General features: G+C 40.3%; 1 protein-coding gene across 2 annotated transcripts in view; it reads left to right on the top strand.

Moving 5' to 3' along the window:
* The first annotated feature begins 12,486 nt into the window (after nucleotides 1-12,486).
* The window catches only part of LOC124265875 (sodium- and chloride-dependent glycine transporter 2-like), a 50,014-nt gene continuing 42,515 nt past the window's right edge, over nucleotides 12,487-19,985 (top strand). For both annotated transcript variants that reach the window (XM_046700728.1, XM_046700727.1), the window contains exon 1: nucleotides 12,487-12,598. The gene's annotated coding sequence lies outside the window, so the exon portion shown is untranslated. The remainder of the gene's footprint in view (nucleotides 12,599-19,985) is intronic.

Below are 19,985 nucleotides of genomic sequence, written 5' to 3'. Positions count from 1 at the left end.
GTAGGGTCTATATACCTATATGTCTTTCTAACGCTGTTTCTAAGCGTGACACGCCCCTGTGGACGGGGACGAGTCTTCTTGGGGGTTACGGAAAGGGGCGAGTGGTGACGAATGTTATAATCCCCGTTCCCCAAAAGTCAAAACCTTCAATAATTAATGACTACCGCCCAGTGGCTCTTACTCCAATAATCATGAGATGCTTTGAACGAATTATCTTTATCTTAATTAAGCAAAATACTGGACATCTAATGGATCCTTTACAATTTGCGTACAGTGCCCGGCACTGGGTAGAGGATTCACTCATTTCACTGTTGCATAAGATCTATATTCATCTAGAGAATTCTAAATCTTATGTAAGAATCCTCTTTGCGGACTTCTCCGCTTTCAACACAATCCAGCTACATTTGATGACAAGGATATTATTCAACATGGAAGTAAATAGTAACATGATCAAGTGGGTAGAGGCCTTCTTCAGTAACCTACCTCAGCGTGTTCGGGTCAATTCAACGCTTTCTGACATTAATCTTGTGAGTACCGGTGCTCCTCAAGGCTGTGTCCTGTCCCCTGTCCTCTTCACACTCTATACAAATGACTGTATATCTCATTTATCCACCGTTTGAAATTCACAGTTGCTGATGATGCCGCTTTGGTTGGGTTTATTCGTCAATCGGAGTTCGAGTATAAGAAAAACATTGATGCGTTTACTTTATGGTGCAAAGAGAATATCCTCTCCCTGATCATAAACAAAAGAAAAGAAATGATAATTGACTTCCGAAGCAAAAAGGACAAATTGGAACCTGTTTGTATTGACGGACAGGAAGTAGGAACAACAGAAGAGTATAAAAATCTGGGTACTATCATTGATTATAAACTTTCATGGAAATCAAATTCACATCGTGTGCATAGGAAAACAAAACAGAGGCATTTCTTTCTGCGAAAATTGCGATCATTTAATGTAGACACTACTATCTGGAACTTATTTTACCAAACGTTCATCAATAGTATTTAACACGTCACAATTTAATTCTGGACTCACAAAAGTCCAGAAACTCTCCGCACTGTAAGCACTTTCTGACAAGGGATTTGACCAAATTAAACATGCAGTTGTTATGAATATATGCCAAGGATGAAAAAATGAAAAAAATCTTTTTCGAAAACTTTAAATTTAAACTCGCTCTTCCATGGGCCTGCCCATGGGCGAGAATGTTTAATTTCGATCAGAATTCATGTTTTGGAGGTTGTAAATGAATGAGTGTATGTTTATAAGCATCATGACACAAATTTCAACTCATTTTGACTTAATTCGACTAACTTAGAACGATATGGGCGTAAAAAATCTCGCCCATGGGCGAGAATGTTTAATTTCGATCAGAATTCATGTTTTGGAGGTTGTAAATGAATGAGTATATGTGTATAAGCATCATGTCACAAATTTCAACTCATTTTGACTTAATTCGACTAACTTAGAACGATATTAAAAATCTTGCCCATGGGCGAAAAATATGTTGGCCCATGGGCGAGAATATTTACTTTTACTCAAAATACATGTTTTTCCATGTTTTGGAGGTTGTAAATGAATGAGTGTATACTTATGAGTATCATGACACAACATTCAACTCATTTTGACTTAATTCGGCTAATTTAGGGCGATATTAAAAACCTCGAGCATGGGCAAGACTATTAAATAATTTAAACTTTCTGCTTTCATTCATGGTATGGCCATCTTCCTCTTACACAGAACAACAAACTTTGTAAAAATTGTAAACACTTCCAGCAATATTTGCGGCTTCTCTTTCGACTGACTGACTGAGTTTGGTTTTACACCGCTTTTAGCAATATTCCAGCAACATCACGGTGGGGGACACCAGAAATGGGCTGCACATATTGTGCCCATGTGGGGATTCGAACCCGGATCTTCGGCTTGACGAGCCAACGCTTTAACCATTAGGCTACCCCACCGCCCCCTTCTCTTTCGAACCTCTTCCTTTTCAGTATGAGTCAAGATTTAAAAAAGAAAGCTCTGGCCATTCAATCGGATCCATCACACTTTTTATATGAATGTTATGAATTCCTGCCTTCTGGCCGCCGTTTCAAAATCATGTATTACAAAACCAATAGAACTTCAAAGTCGGTTGTACTATACAGCGTAAAACTTCTAAATCTTCCTCCAAATTTGTAATAGTGAAATCAATGATGCGGCACGAGAGATTAATATATTATTTACTTTGATTATGATTATTTGTTGTTATATGCATTGTGTTGGCTCTTTGAATGTACGACAAATTCCCCTTGCGGGACAATCAAGTTTATCGTATCTGTCATGGTCGTTCACTTCGTTGATACCACATGACGTTCACAAACTTTGGCCACAGCTGGGCTTTGGAGAGAAGTGTAAAGAAGCGTTGTTTGTTCAGTGAAAACACAAGCAGACAAATGTTTTGCACTTTGCAAACACTGTTATCAAATAAAGTGTAGTATTTACGTGCTTGAGTGTGTGTCTGCGTATATGACATGAAATCAGCAAGTCATTCAATTATTATATCAGCAAGTAAATCAGTAAGGAAAGAAGCAAGAAAACCGACAAATAACTCAGTAAGAAAACAACTGTTAAATTAGTCAAAAGTCAAAGTGTGTAAATCAGAAAGTAAGCAAGTTTTAATTAGTTAAATATTGAGATAAATAGCAAGTAAACAACTGTTAAATCACTTAAATCTTAAGACAAATCAGCAAGTAAAATAACTATTAAATCATTTAATATTGAAATAACTTTGCAAGCAGGTAAAACAGCAAGTGCGCCGTTAAGTACAACGGCTGCTACACAAGGCACTTAAACAGCTGCTACACACGCCAGTAAAAAGGCTACAATACAAGCCAGTAAAACAGCTGCTACACAAGCCAGTAAAACAGCTGCTACTGCTAATAGCTGCCAGTAAACTGGGGCTACAATACAAGCCAGTAAAACAGCTCGTATATCGGCAAAAAAAACGTTATTTGTTGCCAGTAAAAGGGCTAAAAACGACGCTTTACAAGCGCCCAAGCCAGTATGGGGCTACAAACAGCTGTGACCTGTAAACAATCGGGTCTGGGCAAGATAATGAGCCTTAGTCTGCGTCGTTGAGATATTTCACATTCAAACACTGTTGTGTGTACCTCGAGTTATCTGAGATTCGACATAACCACAACATGGTGACTAAACAATGATGAAGGGTTGACTTCGAGACAATCGAAGTTCGACACAATAGTATTTGTTTGTGTAAGATTTCCGGAGGGATATATAGAGTTTGTTGTTGTAGACTTATACTAGACTGAGCCTTCTGTGCCCATTGCTCCCTAACGTTTCCCTCGACTTGTTATTTTATACTACCTGTATACAGTCACTATACAGCGAGTGTGTTGTTGTAGTGTTGTAATGTAAATGTCATCTTACCAGTTGAGGAAATAGACACTGTCCTATTGTTTGAATACTTGTATTCATTTACAGCTAGTGTTACAATAGTTACAGTGCACAGACCTAACTGCCGGATGTCACTATCCACCTTTTGTTGTGTACTTGAGTCTCATGGACAGTGAGTGAGTGAATTGAGTTAAACGCTTTTGAACAGGATTATCATGGTCTGTTACCCTGTGGGAGTTTAATCCAAAGTGCGGTGAATTCGCAGTAACCCACGAGTGCAGGTAACATGCCCACAAATGAAGGTTCATAATTAGCGCGGAATTAGGATTCACATGCATAATCATCGGATCCTGGCAAACCTAAGGTGTGCAACTCAGTACAATTAATACAACAGCAAAGATCTGGATGTCGTTCAACGATTTTATAATGAAAACTACGAGTACACAATATAATTTTAATGATTCGGAATGCCACCACAGTGTTAAGGTCCATTTTCCATGCTTGTATTCTGATGTGACTAATTTCAGACAAAATCCCGATTATGACAGGTCGTTTTGACATGACACGAAAACAAAAGTGACAACACGTCCCAGTATTTCAGTGAGTGCCATTGCACTTGGTGCGGGAGACCTTTGTAATCCGACCCGATAAACCCCGAGGCTTGCTTCAGTTTAAATCTAACCACTTAATTATACCAGATAATGTCATTACGGCCCCTTCAGGATGAACTTGTAGGGGGTACGTCTTATTGATGAATCAGTAGTGATTGATGATGTTGTGAGCCTCGCATAAAAAAGACTGGACCAAAATACAATTAGAATTGTTAACATAATCACTTCCTTTATAAACACTTTATCAACTACAATGTTCCATTTTCAGTTCCAATGTCAGGTGCAAAAAGATACAAAAACCAAAGTTAAAACACTCGAATGTGATGGCGGCAGAACCATGATCACATCACAGACCACATCAAATCCCAAATGCGAAGATCGATGATCGTCATGGATTGTCTGGTCCAGACCGCCGCCATATAGCAGAAATATTGCTGTGTGTGTGGCGTTAATAATAATACACAAAAAAAACAGCACAGATGAATACGAGATTTGAACCCTCCTACGCTTAAGCTATCGAGGTACGTCAAAGGGACGCAAAGCTGTATAGCTAGTTATTGCCTCTGGCTACCTCCCATGTCCTTGTCATGCTCGCCACTCGCCCCTTTCCGTAACCTCCAAGCTATTCGGCTTGTTCCGGAATAACGTCACGAATGTGTTACACGGGCTATTTAATATCGACAGAATTTCTGCCATTCTTACAGAAGACGAGATGTGTAGAAGACGAGAAACATATCGCGAACTCAACCGATATTTGAAGTTTTTAATGTAGAATGAAAGTATTGATATATTCATTGATACAAAATATCTTCAAAGTATTAAATCCCTGTACTCGCATGAATAGATCAGGGTCCTCCAACGATCTATATTCTGTTTATGGCATTCCAGCAATAGTCTTATCAAGCCGCATGTAATTGATATCATTTGATCACTTAGAGTTTAGTAATCTGTCAACTATATCGCTTGTGGCAAGTACTGGTTTGTAATCTATGTCTCTATTAGTCAGTACACGATTGAGATGACCTCAGGAATGGGTCACGTTGATTGCTATATATATAATATTATATATTTACAGTCATGAGGAATTCCTTCACCGAGTACGTTTACGTTTCAGTGACGTGGCAACTGAACCTTTTGGTGTGAGATGATATTGTTTTATAATAGTAAAAACTCAGTGCAGCAGAACAACAAAAACGACTGAATTTGAAGAGACAGAAACACCTAATACCCACAAAAGTATTACAATAAAAAAAGTCTTATTTTCTGATTTCAGACAACGACAAGTACTTTCTGAATCTATGGCTCTTATTCTGCTCTAACTGTAGTTTGTGCTTGACTTCCTGTTTTGCCTACGCTTTTCAACTCGTTTCTCGGGGAGTTTAGGTTGCTTTCGCACTTGGCCTCTCATTGTGCCTTGACCGCATATTAAGCTTATGCTGTTTTGCTCCTGTTTTATTGTGTTTATTACTGCTTACTTTTATATTGTGCTTATGACTTCTTACTGTGCGTACGAATGCTCATTATGATCATGATTGCTTTTGAGCTTAAGAGTGCTGCTCCCTTATATCTTATATATTGTACCTATAACTGCTTATGGTACTTATGACTGTTTATGGTACTTAAGAATGCGTATTGTGCTCATGACTGCTTATTGAGCTAATGACTGCTTATTGTACTTATTACTGCTTATAGTACCCATGACTGCTTATGGTACTTATGACTGTTTATTGTGTTCATGACTGCTTATTAAGCTTATGACTGTTTATTGTACTTATGACTGCTTATTGTGCTCATGACTGCTTATTGAGCTTATGACTGTTTATTGTACTTATGACTGCTTATTGTGCTTATGACTGCTTATTGTGCTTGTGCCAGCTTTTTGTGCCTGGTCCGCTTATGATACTTAGGCTCATGATTGGTTATTGAGCTCACGAGTATTGCTCCCTTATATCTTATATATTGTACTTATGACTGCTTATTGTAATTACTGCTTATGGTACTTATGGCTGCTTATCGTGCTCATGACTGCCTATTGTACCTATGACTGCTTATTGTGCCTATGACTGCTTATTGTACTTATGACTTCTTATTGAGCTTATGACTGCTTATTGTACTTATGACTGCCTATTGTACTTATTACTTCTTATTGTACTTATGACTGCTTATGGTAATTATGACTGCTTATTGTACTTATGACTGCTTATTGTACTTATGACTGCTTATTGTACTTATGACTGCTTATTGTACTTATGACTGCTTATTGTACTTATGACTGCTTATTGTACTTATGACCGTTATAAGAGCAATTGTCTCAAAAAGCACAATAAGCAGTCATAAGTACAAAAGGCAGTCATATGTACAACACACGGTTTACGTTTCTTGTTATCCTGGCATATTCATGTTCGATCTCTGCTTATTCGAAGCGACGTAGAGTAATATTTATTTATTCATTACCAACCTCTATTAATTATAGTCGCGAATAATAATTATATATTGTCCTGGTGACAAGGTTGAACAAATACGCATGAGGCTACATGGGAGTTTTGCCAAAGACTTCCATTTGTGTCTCAATGTGCAACATTAATGTCAAAAACAGAGTAGCGACCAACACACACATATAAATCAGCAGCAGTGCATTTACTTGCAACAAGACGTAAAAACCCTCGTAAATCAAAGCGAACGTCAAGTTTTAAGAGCTAATAAAATGCAAGCAGTTAAATACCCTGAATAACGTCGACTGTCTGTGTGACAAATAAGACAAAAACTGTTGTCAGTCACGTTGTAGCTTTGTCATAGCAACATGTTGCCCAAACCAGTGGTCGATAATATGAGCACTGACTGAGACCGAACAACCATGGATTTCACAATATCCCAACTCTTTAACCTTAATAAGTTACCGACTAATATCGAGGTTGTGTGTCTCCAACCCAGCTGACTGTCTCTATCTGCAACCTATTGGAGGGGATCGTTCATCAAACTTTCAGTCACTGGTTTGGCTGAACTTTACTCAATCCTTTCCAGACGGTAGTGATATAGTTGAAACAATGCTCACTGCGGCGTTTAACAGCAAGGTTCACTCATAGCTCAGAGTTGGAAGTCCAAGGTGGTCACTAAGTGAGTGAGTTTGGTTTTACGCCGCCTTTACCAACATTCCAGCAATATCATGGCGGGGGACACCAGTAATGGGCTCCACAAGGCGGTCAGTGATTCAAACCGACAAGCATTTTGACCACACGATCCCCTACCTGCTCTTATAAGCACGGGTTACCAAAGCATATTCTTCATTGAAATTTTGAGAAGTTCGTTGCAAAAATCCCACGACCGTCTGTTGATCCAGGACCACGCGAGCGCAAATCTCGCACAACGTTCACTTTTCAAACCTTATGAAAATGTGCGCCTGAAAACTCGGCGTCAAAAAGGGGTTAAGACAGGTAGGTAGCAGTCTCAGGATTTAAGACAAAAAATGATCTCAGTCTTAAGTTTTACGACTAAAACAATGTACGTGATCCCCGATTTAAGACAAGTTTTGGACTTCAGATCAAAATGACAGATTTAAGCAATTTGTAGACTTAAGTCCCTTTCATGACCCCGGGGCCAGATGATTTTCTATTTGGTTTGTTTCTTTGCTGTCTATTTTCGACAGCTGCACTCAGCAATTTCACAGTTCTGTGACGACGGTCCCGTCTAGGCCAGGCAATCCAGGGATTGATATCATGAGCATCGATCTACAAAACAATAATTATTACGATGTCATTGACATTCATCAACCGTGTGAGAGAGCATGCCCCCGTCCCGTTAGTCATCCCTAACGTTAAGGATGGGTTGCTGAAGACTAGATCTAACCCGGATCTGCATGATGCTGTATTTCAAGTTGATTAATGGCTGAAGTCTCGACCGTGACTATATCCACGTACGTTTAGAAAGAAAACTTGTAATGCCACCTTCACGGAATAAACAAAAACAACAACTTGAACACTGTATTTGAAGTGTGTTGATGAAGACCAAATCTTTTTCATGATGTCATCGTTCAAGTTGAGGGTTGGCTTTTACTGAACTCTCGACCATAAGCACAACTACACTGAATATAAAAAGTTGAATTATCTTGACATCTCTTTTTAAAATCACACATTAGAAATACAACAACCAACATATAAGCATGCATATAATAAGTAGATAAAGGGAAAACATCTAAAAAATGAAAGTCATGCTAATACGATCATGACTGTTCAAGATTTCACCGTCATATCAGCATCTCGAGACATGAAGATACAGGATATTGAACACTTCCTTGCATTCTGCGGTATATCAATATGAAGAATAATCCTGGTTTATTTCATAACTGCTTCTTGTAAGGCCTCGTCACACGTCCATGTGGTTGGCGCGCATCCAGGAGGAAACGACGTCGTGTGATGATCCGTACGTCGTCGACGACGTGAGATTAATGTGGTTTCCCACCTGAGTGGCACTCGCCGGTTTCCGATGCGTGTATGTGGAATTGTAAGACTGTTTGAAATTCTTTTCAGCTGGGAGGAGTATGGACTTTACAACAAGGAAGGGGTGGGATTCGGTTTCCTGTTGTTAAAATTAGACACGTATATAAAGGGTTTGATAGAGCTTTGTGTTTTTGGAGAATGTGGTACGTGAACACAATGCACTAGCAACACGATCCTGTCAACACGATCTATTCAGTGAAGCAGATTGGGTGATCGGGAGATTGGGTGGTTAAAATGGAGGCGGTGGAGTTAGTTCGGGGGTCTCGTGGTTAAACCATCATTCTAATGGCTTGTTTTGTGGTTGGATGCTCACGTTTACAACAAAGGGAATTCCAGCTCCATGGCAGCTGCCATGGTATACCTCTAAATTTGACTTAATGATGTACTTACTCTATATATCTCTGCTCTGTCTGTCAGTCTAACTAGCGAGACATCTCACACATAATATATCCCTGTGATTTCACACACACACCATATATATATATATAATCTCACTCTCGCCCCTCCCTTATCCACTCTCTCTCTCCTCTATCTCTCTCTCTCTCTCTCTCTCTTGCCAACGAGAGACACGTGTGTGATCTGTTGTGTGTGTGAGAGAGAGACAGAAGGGGGGGGGATCCCAGAGAGAAAGAGAGAGAGTCTCAGAGAGAGAGAGAGAGAATGAATTTGAATATGAGAGACCATACAATCCTCAGTATATTATATTGAGCCGACCGTTTGGGTTCGTCGCCAGCTCAGTACGGGACGGCATCCCATGCAACAGAGTTGACAAGCAACATGTCATATTCGTTACATCCTCCGAATGTCTGTTGTTAAATGTCGGGAAGAACCTGGCCAGCGCCCACTTGCCCAAAGCCACCTCAGCGCTATCTATGTCTATTAGTATGGAATAATGCCCATCGTAGAGCTTAGTTCGCTTTGAGCAAGTGGGCCCATCCCTTTGATGGTTAATCCTTGATTACAACGTGTTTGGATCCCTTCCCATAACAAACTCCCGCAATCAGTAGATCACTAATCGCAGCGCTATAGCGGGGACGTCATGGTTCGATGATTTGACTTATGTTCGACAATAACCTACCAACTGACAGGTACCTATCAGCAATCTAATACTTCTATCTGTACGATGCCCTCTAATTATTGTTAACGCTGTCTCAAAAGGCCCCGGGCGTCATTCTGACCTCTGAACTCCCGACATGGGAATTTCCGTTGTATTGCTGCAGTTGGGTATAGACTTTCAAGGTGGGTTTAGGATAATCCACTTTAACTACGTCTTTAACGGTTCGCAGTGTCACATCGGTTTGAGATGTAGTTTGAACTTGGAGTGGTTATCTTACGTTATGGGTACTTTACCTTCTTTGAGAGGCATTTTGAAGTTGGAATGAGTGAGTGAGTATGGTTTTACGCCGCTTTTAGCAATATTCCAGCCATATCACGGCGGGGACACCAGAAATGGGCTTCACACATTGTACCCATGAGGGGAATCGAACCCGTGTATTCGGCGTGACGAGCGAACGCTTTAACCACTAGGCTATCCCAATGCCCCTTTTGATGTTGGATCACTAAGGAAGGATAAAAATAAACATGGATGGATGAACAACTTCTTTATACAGTGAGAGCGACGTTTTGGAGTGGGTACTAACACCGCTATCAAGCAGTTGACAAAGGTGTTAGAACCTACACCGAAACGTCGCTGTCACTGTATAAATAAGTTGCTCCTCCATTTAATGTTATCCTTCCTTTCCTTTACGTTGTTTTACGTTTTAATACTATATTAACTCAGTTCTCGCTGAGTCCTCGATGATTTCTCGTCCCTTACGAGGTCTCGCAGAATCTCGCGAGAAAGTTTCTGAATGGTTTAACAGAGGTAACGAATGGTGTTTAAGTGAATGTGTCAAAGCTTCAATAGAACTGCTGACAGCCAACCGTAGCCGTGTTTTTGTTTGTATTGCGCATTGAAATCACGCATGACTGCATGCTACTGTACATTTGTTGAAGCAAGCCAAGGAGTGGAAATCCGCTTCTTACAGATCAGCTACACACAAATGATTCAACACTTTGGGACTATACATTCTGGTTTGAAGAAGACACTCCACAGCATACCTGTACGATGATAGGGGAGACGGGTTTGGCTGCTCCTTACAGTGTCAAACGCCGTTACTGAAACAACGCATTATTGGTGACTGGGTCTTTTCCCCACACATATGTCACTTTTTAAGAAGGACATTGCAATACACATTCATACGTAAAATATATGATTCGGGAAGAAAATGGCTTATGAAATATCTATTTGCACCCCAAGTTGCTCGACTCTCCATTATTCTTGGAGTCTCGGATTTGGTACCTCCCAATCTTTTGACTGGCAAGGGGGCGAGAGCCCAAAGTTCATGATGAGCCTCACCAGCCTGACTGTGTCAGGATGACCTGAACCATCTTTACTGCATTCATAATATTTTAATGTGTTAATAACAATAAAGATTATGATAATAATTCAGAAAAGTCGTTCACATACATTATATTATTTTAATCGGAAAATAACAATTAAGATAATAAAAACATAAAATCAGGAACATTGTTCCATTTCATATGTACATATTGTGGCACATCCATTCTTGGATACTTTAATCTGTAAATAACAATAATGATAATAATAACAATTCAGGAACGTTGTTCCATTTTATATGTACAGATTGTGGCACATAAATTCTTAAATATGTTAATGTGCAAATAACAATAATCATAATAATAATACATACATACATACACACACACACACACACACACACACACACACACACACACACACACACATACATACATACATACATACATACATACATACATACATTCTTTCCATCTTTACGCCCTACTAATCCCTATGAAATGCGTTACGACAGATACCGAGAGAGATGACTCCCGAGTGTTGATGATATTGTAGTTATTTAATGTGTAAAAACCACAAACAAAATAGGGTGGTGGTTAGGTTTTGATCGTGATTTCTAATGGGTACAAGAATTTGTTGAAAACTGAACGATGTGTTTCACAAGCCCGGGCCTACCTCGACGTGAGAGAAACAATGAAGACAGTTCCAATTCGTGATTCCCTCCCTGAACAGGTGAAACGTTCACCACATGAAAAATTAACCCGTCACGACCAGTAATTCTTTCTGTCAGGTTCTAAGGGATTGCACGGAGAGATTCCTTGAACGACCCTTGCCATAGGTGAATAACAAAACATCTAACCATTTCAATCAAATGGGACGACCGATGTAGGTTTTCCACGCCCCTTTGAAAAACTTATGTTAGATGATCCATAGGCAGATCCAGAGAGGGGGTGGGGTGGGGTGTGCAGGGGTGCGCAAATAGTAAAAATATAGTCAATTTAGCCACTTAATTCACCACTTCCAAACGAATTCCAAATTTCTAATCTATTTCTTGAGAAGGGGAAGGTTTTGTTCATTATTTTGTTTTTCAGATATAACCTGCTGAGATCAGCGATTAATGTTATAACATTATGTAAAAAAGGCTACAGAGAGAAACAAAAAGAATCAAGCTCTCTTCACATAAACCTATGCGGTCATGTTATTGTAGCCTCTTGGTTAAAGCGTTCGCTCGTCGCGCCGAAGACCCGGATTCGATTCCCCACATGGGTACAATGTGTGAAGCCCATTGCTGGTGTACCCCGCCGTGATATTGCTGGAATATTGCTAAAAGCGGTGTAAAACTAAACTCACTCCCTCATTAAACGAACGACAAGTTTGTCAAGCATAACTACCCCTTCGGCTTATCAGTGTATAGCGTGTTGGTAATTCAGTGTGAAAATAAAGGAGTACTTAATTGCTCTACAAATTATTCTCATTTGACATGCGCAGTCGCCACATACTTTCATGCGGTAGAACAGTGCCTGAGGCAACGTCTTGTAATGTCATGTTAAAGGCAGATCTCCGAATGATGTGTGTTACTGAATACGCCCGGACTCGCTAGACCATTAAGAACGCAAGGTTTCTGGTTCGTTCAGTCGGCCTGTGACAAAGACAGGGTCATGGCGAATGCAAAGGGATCTTACGATCTTTGGGGAAATCGGGAGACGAAACATTGAAAAGGGTGAGTATTTTTATTATGATGTTTACCATTAGTTATGACTGATACACTACATGGTCATAACGATTTCTCACAACGTGGGAACTGTTTTCAAACTTCTCATACATTCACACGCAGGCTGAGTTTTGAAAAACAACTTTCAAAACTTTGAAATGTTCATCCATCGAACTGTGATCGCAGAAGTTTGTTTCTAGGGACAAATTATTCTCCAACACTTTTAGTTGAAATTATGTATAGTTGGAACGTGTGATTTCTGCTGATGTTTAAGGGCTGCACAACTGTCATACTATATAACGCTCTGTTGACGTGATTGCTGAAAATTACATCTTAATGTATAAACCTACAGCACCAAAACAAGCGAACTCGATGCTTGATCTGATACCATGCAAGATGGGAACTGTAGATTCGTTGTTGTTTCTTAGATTTAATGTTTATAGACCCCTTGCTGAGAAACAAATTGTATCTTCCGCGCAACCTTAACCACAAAACGACGCATTATTCACTGCATATTCAAATTCCCTCCCCTCCTCTCTCTCTCTCTCACACACACACACACACACAAACACAGTTGACATATTCAGGCATAAATTAGCACGGTTCGCCATTATGAAGAATCATTCAAGCTTGAAGTTCTGACTTTCTCCCCCTTGTGTGCGACCTGACCCTTCATCAACACACTTGGTTCCCACAGCTGAACTATCCATACTTGGACACTCTTGACAGAGTGACATAACCTGTTTCCCCATTCACGAGGCTCACACGATTCATCGATGTATCGCGACATTCACTCCGATTGTACCCGATCTTTCTTGTCTGTCATTTACATTCACATTTACAGTTCGTCATGTCACCAAAAGTAAGGTTATCATTAATTTGGTTTCTCGTTATTATTGCTGGTATGTTTGACAGTAGCAGGAAAGGAAAGATGAGGCTACGACAATGAATACGACCTTTGAATACCTCGCATGAATCACTTTCTTAAAAAGATTACGACACGTAAATAGCGTCTTATTTCGTTGTATTGTATATAACAGGGGACGCCAGTCATCATCACCATCATCATCAATATTATTGTGACAATAATCATAAGAGAATCGACTTAATCCACAATATTAACCTCGTAGGATTTATGCATATAATCATTTCTATATTAAACAATGCACAAAGTATTCGAGTGTGTATGGTTCATGTGCATGCCTTTCACAGATTCACGTTACCTCTTATTAGAATCCGGAATAAGAGCTCGTATCGGAAACTGGGTGCAATATGTATTGCAGGAATATTGGTAAAACCTGCGTAAAACGTCACTCACTCACTCTTTCGTATCGGAAACGTCAAGAAAAGAGGAACTGAGTCGCGTTGAGCCTGGTTGGCGTGTTAAACTGACAAACTGGTGCACAATTATTGTACCTGTGCGTCTCAAACATTTCTTAAAAGTTGGATAACCATGTCAAACATAATGTGTTGTGTTGGTGAACATCATATTCACTCTACATGGGTACAATGTTTAAATCCTATTTCTGGTGTCGCCCCGCTTTGTTATTGCTGGCATATTGCTACAGACGGCGTTAAACTCACTCACTCACTCACACTCATCTATTATATATATCATATAAAACATTAACGCTAGAGAATAGCCAGGCTGAATTATCGCCGAATCAAAATCTATTGGGCACAAAATGCAATAAGAAATTCTGTGTAGCCTACTCTGGAGAAACAGGTCTTCACTGACACATCTATGGGATATTTCTGGTCTTTCTGACAAGCCTCCGTCTCAAACTATGACAATACATCAAACAAGGGCCATGAGCTGTTATGATGTATCGTTTCTTGAGACTACAATAAAGAACACCAAACACACCATTATTACCCATCGTTATCTCTCCCCGAATCTCGTGGGAAGACATTTACAACGAGACTAACGTAAATCCACGTCACGTGACGTTGTTTCATGTCGCGCTACACGAGGAAGACCGGTTAGGCGTATAAAGACGAGTTACTGTTGGATCTTAAATTTAATACATGCCATGATGCCTTCATATTTTAGAAGTTTCAGGCCCTGACTAAAGTGTTCAGGCTTTTTTAAATACAATCGCAACTTATTTTGATGGATAAATCGACACTTTAAGCAACTGCAGGAAATTAGGACCTTGATAACGGTGTTAAAACCTACCCCGAAACGTCGCTCTCACTGTAATAATGTTCATCATATATTGTCAGCGTTCCAAATTAGGACCTGTGGAATTTTGACACGACGGGACCGAAACGAAATCTACCTGTCACGGGCCTTCGGGCAAGCGCATATTTCGAATACTGGTTAATGACCTCGGCCAGGTGTATAAATATGTATATAAGGGATCGATCTCGAGCAAGGGTATACTATTGATCTGTGTTGACTCCATTTAACCTTTGTAACCTTTACGGGTGACCTGCTAGCATTTGATATGACTATCACCAGGAATGTACCAATTGGGAGAACTGAACCAGGGTCCAGGTTATGACCAGCGAAAGCTTTAACCGCTGGGCCATCCCGCCCGATCATATATAATATAATGACAGGCAAAAGAAAATACACAGTAATATTTAAAGGTGGCTTATAATGTATCAATGAAATAAACAGCTATTCGATGGTGGTGTATTTCACAAAGGTGTAAGAGTTGTGTTTCGACCATCAGTTTATAATGTTTTCGGCCACTGTTTACAGCCTCGTAACATTTTGACGAGCTTGTAACCTTTTGTTCATACCAAATTATCAAGGGTGTGATTTCTTTTGTCTGACAGGGTAGCTAGTGGTAAAATGAGCTCACTCCTTCTGTTGAGTCGCAGCATAAGTTCAAGAAGGTCCAATATCTGTGACATCCATTTCTTGACTGCGCCTTCATTGATCAACATGACAATTGGATAAAGGCATGACGCGAAACATATAGTTAACAGGTTGTGGCCTATCATTATGTGTAGGACATACCCACAACACACGCCAACCAATGTAGCGTACATTATAATACATACACCATCCACAACGTATGAGTCACTGAGTAAGAAGGAGCTCGCAATTGTTATGTATATTTTCAATGTCAACACTTGTCATTTGTGACGTCAATTTGATGGATATGTCATCAAAGTTGTTACGTTTTGTTTGTCTCAAGGTCAATACGCGCTTGCATAGCAGCACGAACCAAACAGTCTGGTACAGGTATTCGTGTCACCTGAATGCAACACCGTTGACAATAGCAAGTGTTGTCGTTAACACCTCAGAGAGTCTTGGAAGTGTTGGCGACCAATCAGGACAGGTCTACTTGTCCCCGCAGGTTACGGAAACAAGCGATTTCTGTCGGACGTGATGTAGTGGGTTTTTGTTACATTGTGTAGTACACTGTCTCGTGGTTGTACTTAACCGGCTCACCTTTGTTAGGCAGCCAACGGTGCTTCGTTTCACAAGTGGATCGTTGAATTCGTCTTAAATACTTGGCTAATATTAGTATTCCAGCTCTGTTGTGTATAATACGGTTGGGCTGGGGTGAACAGGGTTCCCCCACTGTTCGCATGTTTGAGGTGGAAACAGTAAATACTTTTAAGTGAGCTGAATCAACAATGTACGTATATAACTTTATATACAACTATAACGTATTGAAGTAGGTTACTGAACGCACTCTTGCATGTGCATAGTCAGGTGGCGGCAGCTGTCGTGTTCTGAGGTGAAGGACAGGTATCTCTGAATTTAAAAATGCACTTGTATCGGGTTCAAATACTTTAATGGCAATGTGGATTGTATTTCAAGTTTAGTTTGCCATGCTAAAACTGTCTGAAATACTGATCTGGACTAAACTTGGCATATTTCTAATTTACTGATTGAGACCAAACGTGGTGTTTACTTCTGGTATACACACCTGGATCAAATGTGATGTTTACTTCTGGTATACCCACCTGGATCAAATGTGATGTTTACTTCTGGTATACTCACCTGGATCAAATGTGATGTTTACTTCTGGTATACTCACCTGGATCAAAGATGATGTTTATTTCTGGCATAACCACAGGTCTGGAACAAAGATGATATTTATTTCCTGTATACTCACTTGCATCAGACATGATGTCTATTTCTAGTGCCCACACCCGAATCAAACGTAATGTTTATTTCTGGTATGCTCACCTGGACTAAAGGTGATGTGTATTTCTGGTATACTCACCTCGACCATAGACGATGTTTACTTCTGGTATACTCACCTCGACCATAGACGATGTTTACTTCTGGTATACTCACCTCGACCATAGACGATGTTTACTTCTGGTATACTCACCTGGACCATAGACGATGTTTACTTTTGGTATACTCACCTCGACCATAGACGATGTTTACTTCCTGGTATACCCACCTGGATCGAAGATGATGTTTACTTCTGGTATACTCACCTGGATCAAAGACGATGTTTACTTCTGGTATACTCACCTGGACCAAAGATGATGTTAACTTCTGGCATAACCACAGGTCTGGAACAAAGATGGTATTTATTTCCTGTATACTCACTTGCATCAGACATGATGTCTATTTCTAGTGCCCACACCCGAACCAAACGTAATGTTTATTTCTGGTATGCTCACCTGGACTAAAGGTGATGTGTATTTCTGGTATACTCACCTCGACCATAGACGATGTTTACTTCTGGTATACTCACCTCGACCATAGACGATGTTTACTTCTGGTATACTCACCTCGACCATAGACGATGTTTACTTCTGGTATACTCACCTCGACCATAGACGATGTTTACTTCTGGTATACTCACCTGGACCATGGACGATGTTTACTTCTGGTATACTCACCTGGACCATAGACGATGTTTACTTCTGGTATACTCACCTGGATCAAAGATGATGTTTACTTCTGGTATACTCACCTGGATCAAAGACGATGTTTATTTCTGGACCTGATCAAAGATGATGTTTACTTCTGGTATACACACCTGGACCAAAGACGATGTTTACTTCTGGTATCTATTTCACCTGGATCGAAAAACGTGATGTTTATTTCTGGTATACTCACCTGGATCAAAGGTGATGTATTTCTGGTATACTCACCTCGACCATAGACGATGTTTTCTGGTATACTCACCCGACCATAGACGATGTTTTCTTCTGGTATACTCACCTGGACCATAGACGATGTTTACTTCTGGTATACTCACCTCGACCATAGACGATGTTTACTTCTGGTATACTCACCTGGACCAAAGACGATGTTTACTTCTGGTATACTCACCTCGACCATAGACGATGTTTACTTCTGGTATACTCACCTGGACCATAGACGATGTTTACTTCTGGTATACTCACCTGGACCATAGACGATGTTTGCTTCTGGTATACTCACCTGGATCAAAGATGATGTTTACTTCTGTATATCACCTCGACCAAAGACTGTTTACTACTTGGTATACTCACCTGGACCAAAGACGATGTTTACTTCTGGTATACTAACCTGGATCAAAGACGATGTTTACTTCTGGTATACTCACCTGGATCAAAGATGATGTTTACTTCTGGTATACTCACCTGGACCATAGACGATGTTTTCTTCTGGTATACTCACCTGGACCAAAGACGATGTTTACTTCTGGTATACTCACCTCGACCATAGACGATGTTTACTTCTGGTATACTCACCTGGACCAAAGACGATGTTTACTTCTGGTATACTCACCTGGACCAAAGACGATGTTTACTTCTGGTATACTCACCTGGACCAAAGACGATGTTTACTTCTGGTATACTCACCTGGATCAAAGACGATGTTTACTTCTGGTATACTCACCTGGATCAAAGATGATGTTTACTTCTGGTATACCACCTGGACCAAAGACGATGTTTACTTCTGGTATACTCACCTGGATCAAAGATGATGTTTACTTCTGGTATATACTCACCATAGACGATGTTTGCTTCTGGTATACTCACCTGGATCAAAGACGATGTTTACTTCTGGTATACTCACCTGGATCAAAGACGATGTTTACTTCTGGTATACTCACCTGGACCAAAGATGATGTTTACTTCTGGTATACTCACCTGGATCGAAGATGATGTTTACTTCTGGTATACTCACCTGGATCGAAGATGATGTTTACTTCTGGTATACTCACCTGGACCAAAGATGATGTTTACTTCTGGTTTACTCACCTGGACCAAAGATGATGTTTACTTCTGGTATACTCACCTGGACCATAGACGATGTTTACTTCTGGTATACCCACCTGGATCGAAGATGATGTTTACTTCTGGTATACTCACCTGGATCAAAGATGGTGTTTACTTCTGGTATACTCACCTGGACCAAAGATGATGTTTACTTCTGGTATACTCATCTGGACCAAAGATGATGTTTACTTCTGGTATACTCACCTGGATCGAAGATGATGTTTACTTCTGGTATACTCACCTGGATCAAAGATGGTGTTTACTTCTGGTATACTCACCTGGACCAAAGATGGTGTTTACTTCTGGTATACTCATCTGGACCAAAGATGATGTTTACTTCTGGTATACTCACCTGGACCAAAGATGATGTTTGCTTCTGGTATACTCACCTGGATCGAAGATGATGTTTGTTTCTAGTATACTCACCTGGACCAAAGATGGTCTTTATTTCTGATATACTCACCTGGACCAAAGATGGTGTTTACTTCTGATATGCTCATCTGGATCAAAGATGATGTTTGCTTCTGGCACGCCCATCCGGGCGAACGGTGATGTTTACTTCCGGTATACTCACCTGGATCAAAGATAATCGATTTCTTGAGTATTACATTCATCATTAGTGAATGCGTTTTCAAAATGATACCTGGCAAACTTTGCAGTGGATACACATGTGAACTGCACGTGTTGTTTTTGCCGTTGCATTAACGAGGCAAGGATCAGATATGTGCGCTCTAACCCTGGATTTCACTTGAATGGTATGTAAGCAAAGTACCACCATACCAATTGACCGTGGGTTTCACCAGGGCAGGGCATCAAACATGTATGGCTCCCAAACCTTTCTTGACAAGGTCCACGGTGTCTGTATGAGCACAAGGGGCAGTGGGGCTAGCCTAGTGGTTAAAGCGTTCGCTCGTCACGCTGAAGACCCGGTTCGATTCCCTACATGGGCACAATGTGTGAAGCCCATTTCAGGTGTCCCCCTCGATATTGCTCGATGTCACTCACTGTATGGGCATAACAATGACTGCAACCTTCCCAAATTCAACATTCCCTTTATAATACAACCCATCCAGCCTCTAAAGTCTACCACCTGTAAGCTGCAATCGTACATGCTTCAACTCACAGAATTTAGACATATTACTCTTGCTCAAAAGCTCAGCATTACAATATTCAGTGGCTTTAAGAGGATATCCCCAGA

Source organism: Haliotis rubra, unplaced genomic scaffold, assembly GCF_003918875.1.
Source record: "Haliotis rubra isolate DU_JTF1 unplaced genomic scaffold, ASM391887v1 Scf122, whole genome shotgun sequence".
Classification (NCBI taxonomy): Eukaryota; Metazoa; Mollusca; class Gastropoda; order Lepetellida; family Haliotidae; genus Haliotis; species Haliotis rubra.
The sequence above is the reverse complement of the archived record's forward strand: the minus strand, read 5'-3'. Positions and strand labels throughout refer to the sequence as shown.